Source organism: Physeter macrocephalus, chromosome 21 (assembly GCF_002837175.3).
Source record: "Physeter macrocephalus isolate SW-GA chromosome 21, ASM283717v5, whole genome shotgun sequence".
Classification (NCBI taxonomy): domain Eukaryota; kingdom Metazoa; phylum Chordata; class Mammalia; order Artiodactyla; family Physeteridae; genus Physeter; species Physeter macrocephalus.
In genome coordinates, this window is record NC_041234.1 from 69,134,165 (window position 1) to 69,157,800 (window position 23,636).

Here is a 23,636-nt window from a genome sequence, read left to right on the forward strand (position 1 = left end):
CCAGTTTCCCAGCACAACTTATTGAAGAAGCTGTCTTTATCCATTGTATATTCTTGCCTCCTTTGTCATAGATTAGGTGACCATAAGTGTGATGGTTAATCTCGGGGCTTTCTATCCTGTTCCATTGATCTACATTTCTATTTTTGTGCAAGTACTATACTGTCTTAATTACTTTAGCTTTGTAGTATAGTCTGAAGTCAGGGAGGCTGATTCCTCCAGCTTGGTTATTCTTTCTCAAGATTGCTTTGGGAGAGAGCAGAGGAAGATGGTAGAAGAGTAAGACGTGGAGATCACCTTCCTCCTCACAGATACATCAGAAATACATCGACACTTGGAACTGCTCCTATAGAACACCCACCGAATGCTGGCAGAAGACCTCAGACCTCCCAAAAGGCAAGAAGCACCCCACGTACCTGGGTAGGGCAAAAGAAAAAAGAATAAACAGAGACAAAAGAATAAGGACGGGACCTGCACAAGTGGGAGGGAGCTGTGAAGGAGGAAAGGTTTCCACACACTAGAAACACCTTCTCGGGCGGAGACTGTAGGTGGCGGAGGGGGCAAGCTTCGGAGCCGTGGAGGAGAGTGCAGCAACAGGGTGCGGAGGGCAAAGCAGAGAGATTCCCGCAGAGAAGAACGGTGCCGACCGGCAATCACCAACCCGAGAGGCTTGTCTGCTCACCCGCCGCCGCGGCGGGCGGGGGCTGGAAGCTGAGCCTCGGGCTTCAGTCGGATCCCAGGGAAAGGTCTGGAGTTGGCAGAGTGAAAACAGCCTGAAGGAGTTAGGGCACCACGGCTAGCTGGGAGGGAGTCTGGGAGAAGTCTGGAGTTGCCTAAGAGGCAAGAGACCTTTTCTTCCCTCTTTGCTTCCTGGTGCGCGAGGAGAGGGTTTTAAGCACGCCGCTTAAAGGAGCTCCAGAAACAGGCGCGGAGCTGCCGAAGAGACAAGAGACTTTTTCTTGCCTCTTTGTCTGCTTGTGTGAGAGGAGAGGGGATTAAGCGCACCACGTAAAGGAGCTCCAGAAACGGGTGCAGAGCTGCCGAAGAGACAGGAGACTTTTTCTTGCCTCTTTGTCTGCTGGTGTGAGAGGAGAGGGGATTAAGGGCACCGTGTAAAGTAGCTCCAGAAATGGGTGCGAGCCGCGGCTGTCGGGACGGACACCAGAGACGGGTGTGGGACACTAGGGTTGCTGCTGCCTCCACCAAGAAGCCTGCGTGAGAGCACAGGTCACTCTCAACACCACCCCTCCTGGGAGCCTGTGCAGCTCGCCACTGCCGGGGTCCCGGGATCCAGGGACTGCTTCCACGGAAGAACGCGCGGCATGCCTCGGGATGGTGCAGCATCACACCGGCCTCTGCTGCTGCAGGCTCACCGCGCATCCGTGACCCTCCCTCCCACCAGCCTATGCCAGAGCCCCCGAATCAGCTGCTCCTTTAACCCCGTCCTGTCTGAGCGAAGAGCAGATGCCCTCGGACGACCTACGCGCAGAGGCAGGGCTAAGTCCAAAGCTGAACCCCAGGAGCTATGCAAACAGAGGAGAGGGGGAGGTCTCTCCCAGCAGCCTCAGCAGCAGCGGATTAAAGCTTCACAATCATCTTGAAGTGCCCTGATTTGTGGAAAACCTGAATAGACAGCGAAATATCCCAAGTTGAGGAGGTGGACTTTGGGAGCACGATATACTATTATTTTCCCCTTCTTTTCTTTTTGTGAGTGTGTATATGTGTGCTGCTGTGTGAGATTTTGTCTGTATAGCTTTGCTTTCACCATTTGTCCTAGGGTTCTGACCGAACCTTTTTTTTTTCTTAAATTTTTCTTCTTAATAATTATTTTTTATTTTAATAACTATATTTAATCCTACTTCATTTTGTCTTCTTCCTTTCTTTCTTCCTTTCTTCCCTTCTTCCTTTCCTTCTTCCTTCCTTTCTTCCTCCCTTTCTTCCTCCCTTCCTTCCTCTCTTCCTTCCCCCTTTCTTCCTCTCTTCCTTCCTTCCTTTCTTGTTTTCTTCCTTCTTTCATTTCTTCCTTCTTTCCTTCCTTCCTTTCTTCCTTTTTCCCTTCCTTTCTTCCTTCCCTCCTACCTTCCTTCCTTTCTTTCCTTTCTATCCTTACTCCCTTTTATTTTGAGCTGTGTGGAATAAAGGCTCTTGGAGCTCCAGCCAGGCATCAGGGCTGTGTCTCTGAGGTGGGAGAACCAACCTCAGGACACTGGTCCACAAGAGACCTCCCCTCCCAGAGATCTCCATCTCAACACCAAGACCCAGCTTCACTCAAGGACAAACAACGTAGAGTACTGGACACCCTATGTCCAACAAATAGCAAGACAGGACTACAGCCCCATCCATTAGCAGAGAGGCTGCCTAAAATCATAATAAGGCTACCAAAATGCCAAAACAAACCACCAGATGTGGACCTGCCCACCAGAAAGAAAAGATCCAGCCTCATCCACCAGAACATAGGCACTAGTCGCCCCAACCAGGAAACCTAATCAACTCACTGAACCAACCTTAGCCACTGGGGACAGTCAACAAAAACAACGGGAACAACGAACCTGGAGCCTGCAAAAAGGAGACTCCAAACACAGTAAGATAAGCAAAAGGAGAAGACAGAAAAACACAGAGCAGCTGAAGGAGCAAGATAAGAACAAACCAGACCTAACAAATGAAGAGGAAATAGGCAGTCTACCTGAAAAAGAATTCAGAATATTGATAATAAAGATGATCCAAAATCGTGGAACTAGAATAGAAAAATAGCAAGAAACATTTAACAAGGACCTAGAAGAAATAAAGAAGAAGCAAGCAACGATGAGCAACACAATAAATGAAATTAAAAATACTCTAGATGGGATCAATAGCAGAATAACTGAGGCAGAAGAACGGATAAGTGACCTGGAAGATAAAATAGTGGAAATAACTACTGCAGAGCAGAATAAAGAAAAAAGAATGAAAAGAACTGAGGACAGTCTCAGAGACCTCTGGGACAACATTAAACGCACCAACATTCGAATTATAGGGGTCCCAAAAGGAGAAGAGAAAAAGAAAGGGATTGAGAAAATATTTGAAGAGATTATAGTTGAAAACTTCCCTAATATAGGAAAGAAAATAGTCAATCAAGTCCAGGAAGCACAGAGAGTCCCATACAGGATAAACCCAAGGAGAAACACGCCAAGACACATAATAATCAAACTGTCAAAAATTAAATACAAAGAAAACATATTAAAAGCAGCAAGGGAAAGACAACAAATAACACACAAGGGAATCCCCATAAGGTTAACAGCTGATCTTTCAGCAGAAACTTTACAAGCCAGAAGGGAGTGCCAGGACATATTTAAAGTGATGAAGGAATAAAACTACAACCAAGATTACTCTACCCAGCAAGGATCTCATTCAGATTTGATGGAGAAATTAAAATCTTTACAAATAAGCAAAAGCTGAGAGAGTTCAGCACCACCAAACCAGCTTTACAACAAATGCTAAAGGAACTTCTCTAGGCAACAAACACAAGAGAAGGAAGAGACCTACAAGAACAAACCCGAAACAATTAAGTAAATGGTAATAGGAACATACATATCAATAATTACTTTAAATGTAAATCACAAATCTAGCCTTGGCAAATTTAAGAAAATTGAAATCATATCAAGTATCTTTTCTGACCACAATGCTATGAGACTAGATATCAATTACAGGAAAAGATCTGTAAAAAATACAAACACATGGAGGCTAAACAATACACTACTTAATAACGAAGTGATCACTGAAGAAATCAAAGAGGAAATCAAAAAATACTTAGAAACAAATGACAATGGAGACACAACGACCCAAAACCTATGGGATACAGCAAAAGCAGTTCTAAGAGGGAAGTTTATAGCAATACAATCCTACCTTAAGATACGGGAAACATCTCGAATAAACAACCTAACTTTGCACCTAAAGCACTTAGAGAAAGTAGAATAAAAAAACCCCAAATTTAGCAGAAGGAAAGAAATCAAAAAGATCAGATCAGAAATAAATGAAAAATAAATGAAGGAAACGATAGTAAAGATCAGTAGAACTAAAAGCTGGTTCTTTGAGAAGATAAACAAAATTGATACACCATTAGCCAGACTCATCAAGAAAAAAAGGGAGAAGACTCAAATCAATAGAATTAGAAATAAAAAAGGAGTCGTAACAACTGACACTGCAGAAATACAAAAGATTATTAGAGATTACTACAAGCAACTGTATGCCAATAAAATGGACAACCTGGAAGAAATGGACAAATTCTTAGAAATGCACAACCTTCAGAGACTGAACCAGGAAGAAATAGAAAATACGAACAGACCAATCACAAGCACTGAAATTGAAACTGTGATTAAAAATCTTCCAATAAACAAAAGCCCAGGACCAGATAGCTTTGCAGGCAAAATCTATCAAACATTTAGAGAAGAGCTAGCACCTATCCTTCTCAAACTCTTCCAAAAGATAGCAGAGGAAGGAACACTTCCAAACTCATTCTATGAGGCCACCATCACCCTGATACCAAAACCAGACAAAGACGTCACAAAGAAAGAAACCTACAGGCCAATATCACTGATGAACATAGATGCAAAAATCCTCAACAAAATACTAGCAAACAGAATCCAACAGCACATTAAAAGGATCATACACCATGATCAAGTGGGGTTTATCCCAGGAATGAAAGGATCCTTCAATATATGCAAATCAATCAACATGATACACCACATCAACAAACTGAAGGAGAAAAACCATATGATCATCTCAATAGATGCAGAGAAAGCTTTTGACAAAATTCAACACCCATTTATGATAAAAACCCTGCAGAAAGTAGGCATAGAGGGAACTTTCCTCAACATAATAAAGGCCATATATGACAAACCCACAGCCAACACTGTCCTCGATGGTGAAAAAATGAAACCACTTCCACTAAGATCAGGAACAAGACAAGGTTGCCCACTCTCACCACTCTTATTCAACATAGTTTTGGAAGTTCTAGCCACAGCAATCAGAGAAGAAAAAGAAATAAAAGGAATCCAAATAGGAAAAGAAGAAGTAAAGCTGTCACTGTTTGCAGATGACAAGATACTATACATAGAGAATCCTAAGGAGGCTACCAGAAAACTACTAGAGCTAATCAATGAATTTGGTAAAGTAGCAGGATACAAAATTAATGCACAGAAATCTCTGGCATTCTTATACACTAATGATGAAAAATCTGAGAGTGAAATTAAGAAAACACTCCCATTTACCACGGCAACAAAAAGAATAAAATATCTAGGAATAAACCTACCTAAGGAGACAAAAAACTTGTATGCAGAAAACTATAAGACACTGATGAAAGAAATTAAAGATGATACAAATAGGTGGAGAAATATACCATGTTCTTGGATTGGAAGAATCAACATTGTGAAAATGACTCTACTACCCAAAGCAATCTACAGATTCAATGCAATCCCTATCAAACTACCACTAGCATTTTTTACAGAACTAGAAAAAAAAATTTCACAATTTGTATGGAAACACAAAAGACCCCAAATAGCAAAAGCAATCTTCTTATACACTAATGATGAAAAATCTGAGAGTGAAATTAAGAAAACACTCCCATTTATCATTGCAACAAAAAGAATAAAATATCTAGGAATAAACCTATCTAAGGAGACAAAAGACCTGTATGCAGAAAACTATAAGACACTGATGAAAGAAATTAAAGATCATAGAAATAGGTGGAGAAATATACCATGTTCTTGGATTGGAAGAATCAACATTGCAAAAATGACTCTACTACCCAAAGCAATCTACAGATTCAATGCAATCCCTATCAAACTACCACTGGCATATTTTACAGAACCAGAACAAAAAATTTCACAATCTGTATGGAAACACAAAAGACCCCGGATAGCCAAAGCAATCTTGAGAATGAAAACTGGAGCTGGAGGAATCAGGCTCCTTGACTTCAGACTGTAGTTCAAAGCTACATTAATCAAGACAGTATGGTACTGACACAAAAACAGAAATATAGATCAATGGAACAGGATAGAAATCCCAGAGATAAACCCACACACATATGGTCACCTTATCTTTGATAAAGGAGGGAAGGATATACAGTGGAGAAAAGACAGCCTCTTCACAAAAATGGGCAGAAGACCTAAATAGACATTTCTTCAAAGAAGACAAACAGATGGCCAAGAAGCACATAAAAAGCTGCTCAACACCACTAATTATTAGAGAAATGCAAAACAAAACTACAATGAGGTATCATCTCATACCAGTTAAATGGGCATCATCAGACAATCTACAAACAACAAATGCTGGAGAGGGTGTGATGAAAAGGGAACCCTCTTGCACTGTTGGTGGGAATGTAAATTGATACAGCCACTATGGAGAACAGTATGGAGGTTCCTTAAAAAACTAAAAATAGGGGCTTCCCTGGTGGCGCAGTGGTTGCACGTCCGCCTGCCGATGCAGGGGAACCGGGTTTGCGCCCCAGTCTGGGAGGATCCCGCATGCCATGGAGTGGCTGGGCCCGTGAGCCGTGGCCACTGGGCCTGTGCGTCCGGAGCCTGTGCGAATGGATAAAGAAGTTGTTGTACATATATGCAATGGAATATTACTCAGCCATAAAAAGGAATAAAATTGGGTCATTTGTTGAGACCTGGATGGATCTAGAGACTGTCATACAGAGTGAAGTAAGTCAGAGAGAGAAAAACAAATATCGTATATTAATGCATGTATGTGGAACTTAGAAAAATGATACAGATGAACTGGTTTGCAGGGCAGAAGTTGAGACACAGATGTAGAGAACAAATGTATGGACACCAAGCAGGGAAAACTGCGGTGGGGTGGGGATGGTGGTGTGCTGAATTGGGTGATTGGGATTGACATTTATACACTGATGTGTATAAAGTTGATGACTAATAAGACCCTGCAGTATAAAAGAACAAACAACCAAACAAAAAACAACTAATACTAAACTTTCTTTGGGTTATTTTTATGGAAATATGTTAATATAAATGTTTCAGACATTACATGAAACTTCAAAAATCTTTTAAAAAAAGTAATCTTCTTTTTAAATTTTGGTCACCTTATAAAACAGAATGTGACTTCTTAATTTTAAGATATCAGTGATAGACAAATCAAAAACTCTGAATTGAAGGAGAAATAAAGCTTGTAAAGCCAAAAAAAATTTAGAAAGAGCTAAAATAAACCTAATTTTACATATCAGGGAACTAGAAAAAGAACAAACTAAGACCAAAGTTAACAGAAGGAAGGAAATAAAGATCAGAGTGGAAGGAAATTAGAGACAAAAAGAGAATAGAAAAGATCAATGACACTAGGAATTAGTTTTTGAAAGCATAAACAAAATAGACAACCTATTAGCTAGATTACCAAGAAAAAAATAAGACAAGTAAATAAAATTATATATGAAAGAGGAGTCATTACAACTGATACCACATATAAATACAAATGATTGTAGGAGACTACTATGAATAATTATATGCCAAAAAATTGTACAGTCTGGAAGAAATGAATAAATACCTAGAAACATAAAACCTATCAAAACTGAATCATGAAGAAATAGAAAATATGAACAGACAAATTACCAGTAAAGAAATCGAATCAGTAATTAACAACCTTCCAACAAAAAGCTCAGGGCTCAATGGCTTCACTGATGAATTCTAACAAACATTTCAGAATTGGGAATTTGCAGTGTGCTGTAAAGTGAGGCCCAACACTGAAAGGGAGGGTAGGGGGTTGACTTGCCCACCTGATGTCCTCCACCAGTGGCAGAGCTCTAGAGGACTAGATGAGTGCTGCCTTGTCGGCTTTCACAGCATACTTTGGCTCTGTGGCTGTCTCGGAAGTCACTATCTTTTCTCCCTTCATCCCCTCGGGCCCCTCCTTTGTTCCCTCTGTCACATGGCAACAGGCCACGTGGAGGAGGCACTGTATAGAGGGCAGCAGGAAGTGGTATTAGCCACCATCCTCCCACTGGCCCCCTCCTTGTCATTCTCCTGCCCGGCCTGGGGCTAAATGCAACCAAGCTGCCAGGCCCCTCCCCCTGGCCAGACGGATCCTCTGCCCAGAAACCATGTGTGGAAACCACTGGCAAATCCATGGCATCCAGAAGAAAGATGTTTTTCCTCTTCTCCAGATAATGAAAAATGTAAAAAAAATCTATCACTTCATAAAACTTCATAAAATCTATCACTGTGGATGAAAATGGGAAGTGATTTGCATCATCTTTTATTCAGATTTTCAAGAAAGGAAAGTACTTCTCAAAAGATTTCAAGAAGTAAAAACTGTTAAAGATTGCTTCAGGAATTTTATATTTGGTGATGAAGATTTGGAAATCATTATTTCCTAGACAGAAAATTTCCATCATCTGCTGTTGCTTTCTCTTATCTGAAGATGGAAACTCTATTCCTTATACTATTAATGGGTATTTGACAGCCTACCAAAGGGAAGGAGTCCAGTTTATCTATGGACACTTCATCCAAGGAAGAGGGAGTATTCTTGGTGATGATATGGGACTTGGAAAAACAGTACAGACTATTTCATTTTTGGTGGCACTTTTGTATAAAAAGAGAACTCATGAAGATATTGAAAATAAAATGCCAGAGGTTTTACTACAAAGTTTGAAAAAGGAGCACCCCTTCTCTTATAGCAAAAAATATGTTCTTAATAGTTGCTCCTCTTTCTGTCCTCTACAACTGGAAGGATGAATTGGACACCTGGGGATATTTCAGAATCATTATTTTACATGGTAACAAAAAAGAATGAACCAATTTGTGTAAAACAAAGGAAATGTGAAATTGCTGTAACAACTTATGAAATACTGTACTTGTGTCTGGATGAACTTAGCAGTTTGGAATGGTCAGCTGTTATTGTAGATGAAGCTCATAGAATCAAGAATCCAAAGGCTAGAGTAACAAAAGTTATAAAAGCTTTAAAATATAATGTTCACATTGGCCTCACTGGAACCTGGACTGGGTTGTGCCAGGACTTTTAGGTAGCAGGATCCACTTCAAGAAGCAGTTTTCTGACCCAGTAGAACATGGTCAGAGACACACAGCAACAAAAAGAGCACTAGACACTGGCCAAAAGCTGTCTATCAAACAGTATTAGAAACAGAAGATGGCACAAAAACAGAAATCAATGGAACAGAATAGAGAATGCAGAGATAAACCTAACCACCTGTGTTCAATTAATCTATGACAAAAGAGGAAAGAATATACAATGGAGAAAAGACAGTCTCTTCAATAATTGGTGGTTTGAAAACCATATAGTTACATGTAAAATATGAGATTAGAATACTTCCTCACACCAAATACAAAAATAAACTCAAAATGGATTAAAGACCTAAATGTAAGCTCTGAACCATAAAACTAGAAAAGAGCAGACAGAACACTCTTTGACATAAATCATAGCAGTATTTTGCACATGTGTCCTAAAGCAAAAGAAATAAAAGCAGAAATAAACAAATAGGACTTAAACTTACAAATTTTTGCACAGCAAAGGAAACCATCCACGATATGAAAGGAAAAACCTACTGAATGGAAGAAAATATTTGCAAGTGGCATGACCGATAAGGGGTTAATATACAAAATATATAAACAGCTCATCCAACTCAACATCCAAAAAACGAACAACCCAATTAAAAAATGGGCAGAAGACCTGATAAACATTTTTCCAAAGAAGACATACAGATGGATAACAGGCACATGAAAAAATGCTTAGCATCTCTAACCATTAGAGAAATGCAAATCAAAACCACAATGAGATATCAACTCACCTGTCAGAATGACTTTCATCAAAAGTCTACAAATAACACATATTGGTGAGGATGTGAAGAAAAGGGAACGTTTGTACACTTTTGGTGGGAATGTAAATTGGTGCAGCCACTGTGGAAAACAATATGGAAGTTCCTTAAAAAACGAAAAATATAACTACCAAATTATCTGGCAATTCCGCTCCTGGGTATATATCCAAAGAAAATGAAAACAGTAATTCAAAAAGATACATGCACCCCAATGTTCATAGCAGCATTATTTACAATAGCTAAGATATGTAAGCAACTTAAGTGTCTATCAACATATGAATGGATAAAGAAGATGTGATATACATATATACATATTTGTATATATATATACATATGTATATACACTCAGCCATAAAAGGAATGAAATTCTGCCATATGCAACAATATGGATTGACCTAGAGTATTACGATTAGTGAAATAAATCAGACAGAGAAAGGCAAATACTCTGTTATCACTTATATGTGGAATCTAAAAAATAAAACAAATGTATGTAACAAAACATAAACAGACTCACATATATAGAGAACAAACTAGTTGTTACCAATGGGGAGAAGGAAGGAGAGAGGGGCAAGATAGAGTATGGGATTGAGAGGTACAAACTACAATGTATAAAATAGATAAGCAACAAGAATATATTGTACAACATGATGAAGTGTAGCCCTTGTTTTGTAATAACGTTAAATTGAGTATGATCTATAAAATATTTAATCATTATGTTTGTATACCTGAAACTAATATAATATTGTAAATTGACTCTACTTCAATTAAAAAAAATTAATTAATTAGGGAAGGCAGAAAAAGAGGTTACAAAATAAACAAAAACAAATACATTAATTGAAAACAGCCATAAACATGATAAATATCAATTCAATAATATTAATAATCACTTTAAATGTGAATGATCTAAATGCACCTATTAAAATACACAGATAGTGTGAAATAAAAAAACACAGCTATATGTTATGTACCATAAAGATACATTAAATTTAAAGACTTAAATTAAAAGGAAGAATTGGGAAAAGGTAAACCATGCTAATTCTAAGCAAAAGAAAGCTGGAATAGATATGGTAATTTAAAACAAAGTAGACTTCAGTACAATGAAAATTACCAAGGATAAAGAGCTATATTACATAATAATAAGTGGGTCACATATGCAAGAAAACATACAAATCTTAAATCTCATGCACCTAAAAACTGTGTTCAAATACGTTAAGACTAAATCTGATAGAACTAAAAGGATATATCGACAAATCCACTGTTATGGTTGGAGACTTCAACACCTCCTTTTGTAATTGATATATCAAGCAGACAGAATATCTGTAAGGATATAGTTGACTTGTATAGTACTATCAATCAACTTGATCAAGTTGACACTTAGAATATTCCATTCAACAATGGCAGAATATATATTCTTCTGAAGGTCATATAGAATATTCACCAAGATAGATGACATTATTAGGCAAAAAACACCTTAATAAGTTTAAAAAAATAAAAAGCAAACCATGTACATTCTCATACTGCAAAGGAATGAAACTAAAAACCAATAATGTAAACAGAGCTGGAAAACCCTCAAAAATTTGGAGATTAAACAACATATTTATTAATGGCACATGAGTTATTTTGTGTTTGCTCCACATGAATATACTTTGATTTGAATAAGTTTCAGGGTAATAGCAAAACTAAGAAAGAGAAAGTATACAGAATTTGCATATACCACTTTCCCCCCAAAAAAACATAGCCTCCCCTACTATCAACATACCATACCAGAGTGGTACATTTCTTACAATTAATGAATCTACATTGACATGTCATTATTAGCAAAAGTCCATAGTTTCATTAAAGTTCACTCTTGATGTACATTCTATGAGTTTGGACCAAACAACAATGATAATTACCCACCATTTTAATATCATACAAAACAAGTTTCACTGCCTTAAAATTTTTCTCTGCTTTGCTTATTCATTCATCCCTTCTCCCTACCCCTAGCAACCACTGATCTTTTTATTTTCCCATAGGTTTTTTCTTTTCCAGGATGTCTTATAGTTGGAATCATACAGTATTTAGCCCTTTAAATTTGACTTTCTTAACTTAGTATTGTGCATTTAATTTTCCTCCATGTCTTTGTATATCTTGATAGTCCACTTCTCTATAGTGCTGAATAATATTCCATTGTTTAGATATACCACAGTTTACCCATTTATCCACTGAAGCACATCTTGATGGGTTCCAAGTTTTAGCAATTATGAATAAAGATGCTATAAATATTCATTTACAGGTTTTTAAATTGGCATAAGTTTTCAGTCATTTGGGTAAACATCAAGGAACATGATTGCTGAATCATATGATAAGAGAATGTTAAATTTTGTAAGAATCTGCTAAACTGTCTTCCAAAGTATTTGTATCATTTTGCATTCCCACCAGCCAGGTATGAGAGTTCCTGTAACTCCACACCCTCACCAGCATTTGGTGGAGTCATTTTTCTGGATTTTGGCCATTTTAATAGGTGTGTAGTGGTATCTCATTTTATATTCAAATCTTTGATGAGATGATGTGGCACATCTTTTCACATTCATATTTTTCATCTGTATATCTCCTTTAGTAACTTGTCTGTTCTAATATTTTGCCCAATTTTTAATTGAGTTGTTCATTTTCTAGTTAATTTTTAAGAGTTTGTATACTTTCAATGCAAATCCTTTATGGTTTTTTAAAATTTTATTTTATCCCCATGTGTGGCTTGTCTTCTAATCCTTTTGACATTATATTTTACAGAGCAGAAATTTTTAATTTTAATAAAATCCAGCTTGAATCTAAGTATTTTTCACATGTACCTAAAATCAGTTATTCTCATTTAGAACAAATGCAGGTGGGTAAATGAGAAAACAAAAGTGTTTTTTGTTTTTTTTTTTAAATAGAAATATCCATGGTCAGTACAATTTCTTTAAGACACAAGAGGAACATTATGATAATAAAGTATTGAAAGGCATTAAAATGTGCTACTTGGAATTACTGTCTCAAATGATTATTCATTATTGCATGGTGTAAATTGGTGCTGAGTTACATGCAATACCTGTAAAGACACTGATCCTCTCTTCCATAAGTACAGAATGCTCTAGACTTCATAAAGTCATCATAAAATCAAGAATTCTGTCAGCACTATAAAAATTATCAAAGGAAATTCAAATACTTCAGGCACATCTGACATATTGGGGCCTTCATATCAGCACCGGGACCACCATTACAGAATCTCTGGGGATAGTGTGGCTTTTCTAAAATTTTCTCAGGTTTAACTCAATCTTTCTCTCTAATCTCTGTGGAATCTACTATGGGCTCCAAAGACATTGTCATATTTGAGTGACAGATGGGTTCTCAGTGTCATATGACTAGCTAATCTGCCCATCAGTGCCTGGTTAACTGGTAGAGTCACTAGTATAGATAGTATATCTTCCAGGCTTAGAAAGATCTGATGAATTTATTTTTAAATGAAATTTATATTAGTAGTGACATATCTTATTCTTAGAATAAAGTAAAATACTTAAGATTCACTAAATAGTAATTATGATAATTTATTATGAATTTTTGTTTTCCATACTCCAAACAAATTCTGATGAGAAATCTATGAAAGTCAGAAACATAGAATGGGACCAAGCAATAAATTATTAAAGGACTAAAATATCTGTCTTATTGGATTTGTGAAGACAAGACTGTGATTTGTCTTCTCATTCTCTTGACACTGTCTTTCACAGAGCAGAAGTTTTTAATTTTAATGAAGTCCAGCTTATCAGTTATTTCTTTCAATGGATTGTACTGTTGGCTTTGTGTCTAAAAAGTCACTGGCAAACTCAAGGTAATCTAAATTTACTCTTATGTTAAATTTACTCTTATGTTACCGTTTAGGAGTTTTATAATTTTGCATTTTACATTTAGTCCTATGATCCATTTTGAGTAAATTTTTATAATAATTATTATTATTTCTTGCATGTGGTTGTCCAGTTGTTCCAGTACCACTTGTTGAAAAGACATGCTTTTCTTCATTTTATTGTCTTTGCAACTTTGTCAAAAGTCAGTTGACTATATTTGGTTGCTCTATTTCTGGGCTGTCTGTTCTGTTCCATTGATCTCTTTGTCTATTATTTCACCAGTACTGCACTGTCTTGATTACTATAGCTTTATAGTAAGTCCTGAAGTTGAGTAGTTTCATGCCTCTGACTTTGTTATTCCTCAATATTTTATTGGCTATTTTGGGTCTTTTGCCTCTCCATATAAACTTTGGAATCAGTTTGTGGATATCAACAAAATAAGTAGCTGGGATTTTGATTGGGATTGCGTTGAATCTATAGATGAAGTAGTAGCAATTGACATCTTAATAAAACTGCATCTCCCTGTCCAGGAACAATGAATATATCTTCATTTAGTTAGATCTTTATTTTTCTTTTGGACATATATCCAACTTGTAACTGAATGGATATGTCATATCTTGTTCATCCATTCATAGATGGACACTTGGGTTGCTTCCACATTTGGTTACTGTGAATAATGCTGCCAATGTCATGGGTGTACAAATATCTCTTCTAGATCTTGCTTTCAAGCTTTTTTGAGTATATACCCATAAGTGGAATTGCTGGGTCATATGATAATTTTATCTTTAATTTTTTGAGGAACAACCATGTCTTAGTTATTTTGGGCTGCTATACAAAAATTCCAATGACTGAATGGCTAAAACAACAGATATTTCTTGCTCACATTTCTGAAGGCTGGGAAGTCCAAAATTAAGGTTCCAGGCAATTTGACTTCTGGAGGGGCCCTTTTCCTCGTTTGCTAAGGAATGTCTTCTTGTATCGTCACATGGCAGAGAGAGAGAGAGAGAGAGGGAGAGGGAGAGAGAGAGAGAGAGAGAGAGAGAGAGAGAGAGGAAGCAAGCTCTCTCTTGTCTCTTCTTATAAGGGCACTGATGAAATGGAAAAATTCCTAAGAACACACAACTTACCAAGGCTGAATCATGAAGACACAGAAAATCTGAACAAACTTATAACTAACAGGGCTAATGAATCAGTAATCAAAAACGTCTCTAAAAAGAAAATCCCAGGATCAGATGGTTTCACTGTTGAATTCTAACACACTTTTAAAGAAGAATTAACACCATTCCTACTTAAAATCTTCCAAAAAAACAAACAAAAAAAAAATGAAGAGGAGGGAACAAGTCCAAATTCATCCTAATAGTCTAGTCAAATTTTCTGCTGTTTTCTAACACCATACATTATAAATTACTTTTATTAATTTATAAAGAAAACTTTGGATTTACGTACCTGTTTAACATTTTACTTATTTGCCCACTATTATGCATATCAGACTATTCTTCTGACATCATTTGTTCATTCTTAAGGAGTTAATTTAGTGCAGGTCTCTTGTTGGTAGTCTCACTTTTTATTCATCTGAAAGTGTCTTTTTCCACTCTAATTTTTCATATATTGATTTCCTGGTGTGTATCAGTTATCTACTGGTATATAGTAAAACATCCTTTTCTTAAGATTTTTTTTTAGATGTGGACCATTTTTAAAGTCTTTATTTAATTTGTTACAATATTGCTTCTGTTTTATGTTTTGGTTTCTTTGCTGTGAGGCATGTGGGATTTTAGCTCCCTGACCAGGGATCGGACCTGCACCCCCTGCACTGGAAGGCGAAGTCTTAATCATTGGACTGCCAGGGAAGTCCCACCATTTATTTTATTTGGTGTTGACGTTGAGTCTTCAATTTAGTCTGTGTTCAACTGGATGGTTTTTCTGCTGGTCCTGTCTGGAGCTCATTCATGTGACTATATTCAGCTTGTGGATCAGCATGAGCTTGTTGGTCTAGGGTAAGGTTAAGAAACCTCTGTCATCAAATTTGCAAACTCTCTCCTTTGTCTCTGTAACTCTAAGGCCAAGTGTTAATTGATATTTCTCACCACGTTTTTGCTGTGGTAAAACAAATATACACAAAGATTGTAGTGTGTTTTAAGAGAAATGGAAAAGAGTACATATGTATATGGAAGAGAAGAATTTCCTGTCATATAGGCTTTTGTATCTCTTAGCACCTACTTCAGATGAACTTAGATAACTCAACATTACATGAAACACATTTAGACTTCTCATTCTTGTATTTTTATTCATGCTGTTTACTCTACCCAGGAACTTTCTTCTTTATCCTTAAAAACTAAAAGATCTATGTAACACTTCTGTTTCTTTATTATAGGTACTTAGATCCTCCAAGTGACCATTCATTTCTATAACAACTAAAACTTTGCAAGATATTAGTGAAGGTCTCAGAAAAGGTACAGAAAGGTCCCAAGTAGTCCTCACCCTTAAATAAGAAAAGAAAAAAGGAGATCAACAGTTAAGACAGAAACAATAAAGAACTGTGGTCCATCTAGAGCCAGAACCGAAAAAGCAGGTGGGAGGGTCACAGATGCCTGAGGCAGAGTTGCTCTCTGAAAACTAATCTCTAGGCTGCATGGTAAAAGGTGAACCTGCACTTATGCTCTGAGGGGAGACCCTATAGGGAAGGCTTATTGATTCTAGTTCAATGGTCTAAATAACTGCTATAAATGGAAAAGTAAATCATTTCTGCAGGAATGGTTCCCCATATCCATTTAGAACCCCAAACAATTAACAGGTAGTTAAGTTCTATCAATCAAAGATCATAACACATAAAAGAAAACCTTTGGCCAATCTTTGATTATTCGTTTCTTTAAAAATTGATAATGTAATATTTAAATCCACTGAACTGGAATGAGTAAACCACAATATCTAATGAAAGCTGAAGAAAAATGAAGAGTGAAGGCACCAACCCCTCCATATTGTGACACTTCGTCTCCTTCTTCAAGATAACATGCCTCCCAGCCTTGTCAAATAAACATATACTTACGAATTGAGTTGGAGGCCGGTGTTAACATATATGCTAAATGTTGGTAAAAATAAATTTCTTTCTGATTTTTAAGACATCATATTATATAAATCAAATCTATGATTTTCTGTCTTGAATTCTAGTGAGCCATTTGAATACTTTTGGGTTATTTAACTTCTATTTGGAGATTACTGCCCAGGAGCAGATATTATTGAAATGAAGGAAACAATTAAGTAGATACTTGTATAGTTCATGCATATGTTATGAAAGATTGAACTGGGTTTCTGGAATGTACTCTGGCTATAGAGTCTTAAGTGAGAAACACTGTAATGGAAAAATTGATAATACTCATTGGATAGTTGGATGAGGGGAGTGAAGTAGAAAGACATAAAAATAATTCTGAAGTTTCAAGACTGAAAAAAGCAATGGTAACTATTAAAAGAAATGAGGTTTGGGGCTTTGATTATGGGTTCAGCTTTTTGACATATTGAGAATGAAGTCTTGGAACATCAAAATATGAATAGTCAGCTATCAAAGAGAAATATGAGAAGAATGTCCCAGAGATGTTTTTTAACTAAGTACATAAACTTCACATAGATGTAATAATTAAGATATTGAGATGAATTAATTATCTAAGGAACAAGTGAAATAAAATCAAGGACAGCACCTTATATTTAAGGAGCAGGAGAAAAAAGAAGTTATTAGAAAAACAACATAAAGCTCAATTGAAAGGTTAGAGAAAAAACAGTAATGAATGGTCACAAAATTTAAGAGCATTTCAATAAAAACAAGTTGGTTAGTCAACTACTGCAGGGAAATCAATTTTAATCAGAACTAAGGAATTGGTTTTATCATTTGGAGATCATTCCAGAGGTTAGCTTTAGTACTCATGTAGAGGAAGGAATCAGATTACAAAGAATTTGGGTGGATTGATGTTGCCAAAGTAGAGAGAATGATTGCATACTATTTTTAAAGAACTTTGGGTGAACAAGAAGCCAGAGACAGGCTGGAGTTTTTGAGAACAGGATTAATGGCCTGGTGGTGAGGTTAATTGTGTTACCTACTGAAACCTCAATATCAATTTTTGAAACAATTGGTCCTGAGGAAAGTGGTCAGCCCTTATACAACACATTTTTCCATGAAAATAAAAGGACAAAATCCTCATTTCGTAGGCCCTAGCTGAGCAAATATATGTCTCCAGTTCTAGCAAAGGTAGGGTACCTTTTTACAAGTAAGTGGAGGCAGCAGGGAGACTAGTCAGTGAACTAAAGATGTGGCAGACCCCAGTACTAGAATAAGAATTTGACAGAAAAAAAAAAAAAAAAAAACATCTGTGAGAATTAACAAACATAGGCCAAGACAGAAACCCAGCTCTATTGAATGAACTAACTTGGGGATGGACAAAGTAACTGTGAATTCAGGGCAATCCATGAATCTGAGGGCAGAGGCTGAGAAATAAAGGCATGTCTTGACAAGAAGGAGTAAAGTTTAAATTTTGTGTTGTTAAAGGTAACCTGAGCCTATGCATGAGAAAGGGGAAGGAAGATAATTAAAGATTCAAGAGAAAGGATAACATTTATTGAAGGAAGTAATGAATTAAGGGGGAGGAAATAAAATTAAGATGACACCTCATTAAAAAATAAAAATTATTTATACAGTGGACAATTTTTTTAAATATGCCTACACATATTATAAGGTGGTGATTAATAAATATAAGGTTTTGTCTTTATGGAGCATACAATCTAGTAGGAGACGAATAAATAAATAAATATTGTGATAAGACTTCTGTGGAAAAGAACAGGACTCTGTAAAAAAATAATATGGTATGGAGAAGGGATGAATTAGGAGACAAATTTAGATCAGGTTGTCAAGGAAGTTCTGCTTTAGGAAGTTTCATTAGAGCTGAGACCTTCATGGATGGGTTGAACAAGGAGTTTACCTGGTAGAAAAGCATCTCAAGTAGAAAAATAAGAAGGGAAAAAGCTTTGAAAAGGGAACAAGTTTGGAATGTTGAGAATCAGAAAAAGGACAAGTGGGGCTGGAGAGTTTAGTGTAAGGGAGGAAGTAGTAGAAGGTATGAGAAAGTCAGTGAAGGTTCAGATCATGCAGAGTTTTATAGGTTGTAGTAAGGATTTTGGATGTTAAATTCTAAGTGTGAAGGGGAAAGCCATTGGAGGATTAAAGAGGAGAGTGAAATCATCTGATTTACATTTTTGATAGATTAATTGCTGTGTGGAGAATGGAATTGAGAGGCAAGGGTGTTTGGATGCAGGGAGACCAAATTTGAGGCTATTTAAAAATCCAGCCAAGAGATGACGGTGGTCTGTCCTAGGCTGGTGGCAGTAGAGAGGGAGAGAAATTGACATGTGGGGAATATTTTGGAAGTAGAAATTGCAGGACTTGCTGATAGATTAGGTGTGGGTTAAGACAGAGAATGGTATCCAGAAAGAAACTAGATTTCTAGTTCAGACAGTTACTTGATGTGTCAAATAAGTCCATTAAAGAATAGGGTTAAAAAGGAATATCAATTTAATCAATCTGGCAGGTGAAAATTAATCAGCATGGCAATTTATTTCATCTACTGACTGACATTCTTTTACTATGAGGTTGAAATTGAGTAATGGATTAGAATGACCTATGCTTGGATCATTTCCTGCTTATCATTTTTCAGACATGACTAAAAAATAAAAGCACCTGTGAAACTGAGGATTCTAGCCTTGGATTTATTTCCTTAAATGTCAAAATGGAAACAGTTGAAATTGTATTGAAGTACATAGGAAGATTTTAAAATACTGTCTACTACAGAATTCTTCAAAATGCAGACACTTTTTAGTAAGTGCTTTCAAACTCCATATTGCTTTCCATGAGGCAGCTTGGAAAGATGGAATGTAAGTAGCAACTAAAATAAGACATATTAATCTGTATGTTTAAGGCTGTAAAATATATATGCAGACAAAATTTAAGAATTTGTTCTGGTCGACCCCAGAAATTCAAGTCTTTGTTACAATAAGAACATGTCTCTAGGCATCATCCTTACTATAATAATTTTGATTAAATGAGGTCTTTCCTTTCTGCTGTGAATAAAGCTGACTACTGAATAAATTGTGAAGTATGAAAACCTGACCTTTCAAATTCCTTTAGTCTATTTCGTTTTTTACTCCTTGCTTTCTGTACACTTTTTAGGGGCCTAATATTTTATTTTTGCCTTATTGATCCCCTTCTTCTACTCTAATTGTTTCATCCTACACAAGACTAACATCTTCTGCAACCCTATTTTGTGAACATTTTCTTCCCTGTTTTGCTTCTTCAGGTTCCTATCAAAACTTAGCTGATTCACAGATAATGTGATGCTATATATTGAAACTCCCATAAGAGCCACAAAAAAATTACTAGAACTCATAATGAATTCAGCAAAGTTACTGAATACAAGGTCAACATATAAAATCAGTCATGCTTTTATATACCAACAAGCAGTGAACAGTCTGAAAAAGAAATTAAGAAAATAATTCCATTTGTAATACCATCCAAAAAATCAAAATACCTAGGAATAAATTCAACTAAGGAGGTGAAAAACTTGAACATTGAAAACTCTAAAACATTGCTTTAAGAAATTAAAGAAGACAAAAATAAATGGAAAAACATCTCATGTTCATGGATTAGAAGATTTAATGATGTTTATCTGGCAATACTACCCAAAGTGATCTACAAATTCAATACAGTCCTTATTGAAGTTCTAAAAACCTTTTTGCAGAAATGGAAAAATCAATCCTCAAATTCATATGGAATTAGAAGGGATTTCAAATACCAAAAAAAAAAAAAATCATGAAAAAGAAGAGCAAAGTTGGAGAAACCATACTTCCAGATTTCAAAACTTACTACAAAGCCACAGTAATGAAAACAGCATGGTACTAGCATAAAGATAGACATAGAGGCCAATAGAGTAGGATTGAGAAGTCAGAAATAATCACATATAATCCTGGTAAATTGATTTTCAACAAAGATGCCAAGATCATTCAATGGAGAAAGAATAGTCTCTTCAACAAATGGTACTCAGACAACTTGATATTCACATGCAAAAGAATGAAGTTGGAGTGGAATCTCTCACCATAAACAAAAATTAACTCAAAATTGATCAAAGACCTAAATATAAGAGCTAAAACTCTAAAACCTTTAGAAGAAATTACAGGTTTTTGTGCTCTTTGTGACCTTGAATTGGACAATAAATTCTTAGACATGACACCAAAAACATAAGCAACAAAAGAAAAATAGATAAATTAGACTTCGTAAAAATTGAAAACATTTTGTGCATCAAAGGACAGTATCAAGAAAGTGGAAGACAACCTACAGAGGGGAAAAAAATCTTTGCAAATCTTTATCTTTATCTCATAAGAGTTCTCATATAAGAATTCTTATAACTCAATGACAAAATGTTGAACAACTCGATTCAAACTCATAATTCAAAAACGCAAAACCCAAACAACCCAAAGATAACCAATCCAGGGGCTTGACAGATATTTCTCCAAAGACATGCAAATGGCCAATAAGCACATGAAAAGATACTCAACATCATTAGTCATTAGGTAAATGCAAATCAAAACCACAGTGAGACACAACTTTACTCCCACTAGGATGACTGTTATACATTTTTTTAAATGCAAAAATAATTAATGTTGGCAATGATGTGGACAAATTGCAACCTCCCCCATACATTGCTAATTGTAATGTAAAATTGTTTCCTTGTGATGTTTAAGTTGGGAGGTTTGCAAAAAATTAAACATAGAATTACCATACGACTCAGCAATTCTACTTCTAGGTATACATTCAAAAGAATATTTGTACACAAATGATCATAATAGCATTATTCACAATAGACAAAAGTTTGAAGCAAGTCAAATGTCATAAATAACTGAATGGAAAAAAAAATTGTGATGTATTCATGAAATGAAAAATATTCAGTCTTAAAAAAGAAAGGAGTACTGTTACATGACAAAACCTTGAAAATATTTATCCTAAGTGAAATAAGCCAGACACAAAAGTTTACATATTGTACAATTCCATTTAAATGAAATATCCAGAATAGGTAAATCCATAGAGATGAAAAGCAAGCTGGTGATTCCACAGGCTAGAAAAAGGGGAATAGGGAACTGTTTAATGTGTATGGGATCATAATCTGGGGTGATGAAAATATTTGGAACTAGATAAAGCTGGTAGTTACACAACATTGCAAATGTACTAAATGACACTAAATTATTCACTTTAAAATGGTCAGTTTTATTTTATGTTAATATCATCTTAATAAAAACACTTGAGTTGTGTCTCACTTCCTTAAATATAATAAATATAATAAATAATTATAATAAATCTGAAGTTTACATTCAATGGCTGAATGTTTTAATCCCTCTCAGATAATATGCAATCTGATAGAAGAGGGATAATAATGCTTTAACACAAAGAATTGGCTAATGGTGGAAATTTCTGGCAGGGCCAGTTTGATAAATATTATTGGCTATGGAGGTTGCCTGACTTCCTCATTTAATACAAGTGTAAGTGGATCTTTTCTTACTGGACAATTTTAGTATACTGGTAATGGTACTACTTCATGATTTTTGCCATTTTGATGTTTTAAAATCCTAATTATGTGCAGAGCTGAAATATAGTGCTCAGAGGAGGTTTATTGCACAACCAAGGCTTTATTTCTGGAAGCAAGTGGTCTAAAGTGCCAACAGTTTTGAATCCCACATTTTTAGAAATATTGTGATATGTATACATTGTAAAAGGTTTTGTCTTTTATAATGGGAGAGCACCTAGGGTTTCTGAAGCAAGCTCATTGATAAGTAGGCAGTCTGTCACCCTACCATTTAAAAGCTTTCTTTCGTTTTGTGCTTCTATAAATGGAACACTTTAATTTGAAACATCTGTGTCTGGCTTAAAGTGATACTATATTATGGAACTGTTAAATCATTCCTCATTTATGACTATTTAGAGTAAGTACTATTGAAATAGATGAAACTTTCCTTTAGAGGAACTTCTCCCTTCTTCAGAGCTGAACAAAGGTACCTTCCATTTCTCTCCAAGCAGATGCAAAAGATACAGCAGTCTTTGAGTTTGAGGGAACTAAATTTTGTCATAATACTTCATATTACACTAGATGTGCCATAAACTTAAAATGGGTGCTGCAACACATTCTAAAGGGCTGGAATGAAATGCCAAGCAATAAGCAAAACCAGGAATCAAAATCAATACTTCGGAATATTTCAATAGCCAAACAATATGGCTTCAGAAGAAAACTTGCTTCAGTTACCTTCCCAGAAAAAGAAAAAAAGGAATAGGAAAAAAAATGTTCAAAACCAGTTCCTACTGAAGCTCTGGTTAATTCATGAAAGTTTTATAGTTCAGTTGCCTAGTCTCTTTCTACTCTCAAAGTGAGTGGGCAGTATTTCAAGCAAATTGACTAAACCTGAAAACAGATGTTTAATAAGCTGATCTTTACTTGCTAGAAAATAAGACAATAACTGAAAAAAATTCCCCCCCCAAATTTTACTCTCCACTTCCCTACATATGTATTTTTTATGTAATATTTTGATATTTACCAATGAATAACTTCAACAAGGTTTAGAAACTTTTTATTAGGTGTTTGCATATTTGGACAATTTCTATTACTATCACTTCCACTAGTGGTTTTGGAAGGTATTTCAGGAAATTGACAGCAGTTTGATAGCTTTTTATGTTAGGTTCATGATTAGTCAGGAACAATTAAAGTGCAGTAAGGAAATTAATGTTTTAAAGGGTAAGAAATCTCATCTATAATCTCCATAAAAAATTGGTCCTATCAAGATTTTTGTTTGCACAGGCTCTAAGATATTGTGAGGAGCCTATAACAATATACCTCTATGTATGTAACCTAAAAGCAAATTTATTAAATCTTTCCTAGAGATTTCATCCTCCA

General features: G+C 35.9%; 1 pseudogene; it reads left to right on the plus strand.

Annotated features, from left to right (window-relative positions):
• Positions 1 to 8,516: 8,516 nt before the first annotated feature.
• Positions 8,517 to 9,117, plus strand: LOC102995425 (DNA excision repair protein ERCC-6-like 2; annotated as a pseudogene).
• The last annotated feature ends 14,519 nt before the right edge of the window (positions 9,118 to 23,636 follow it).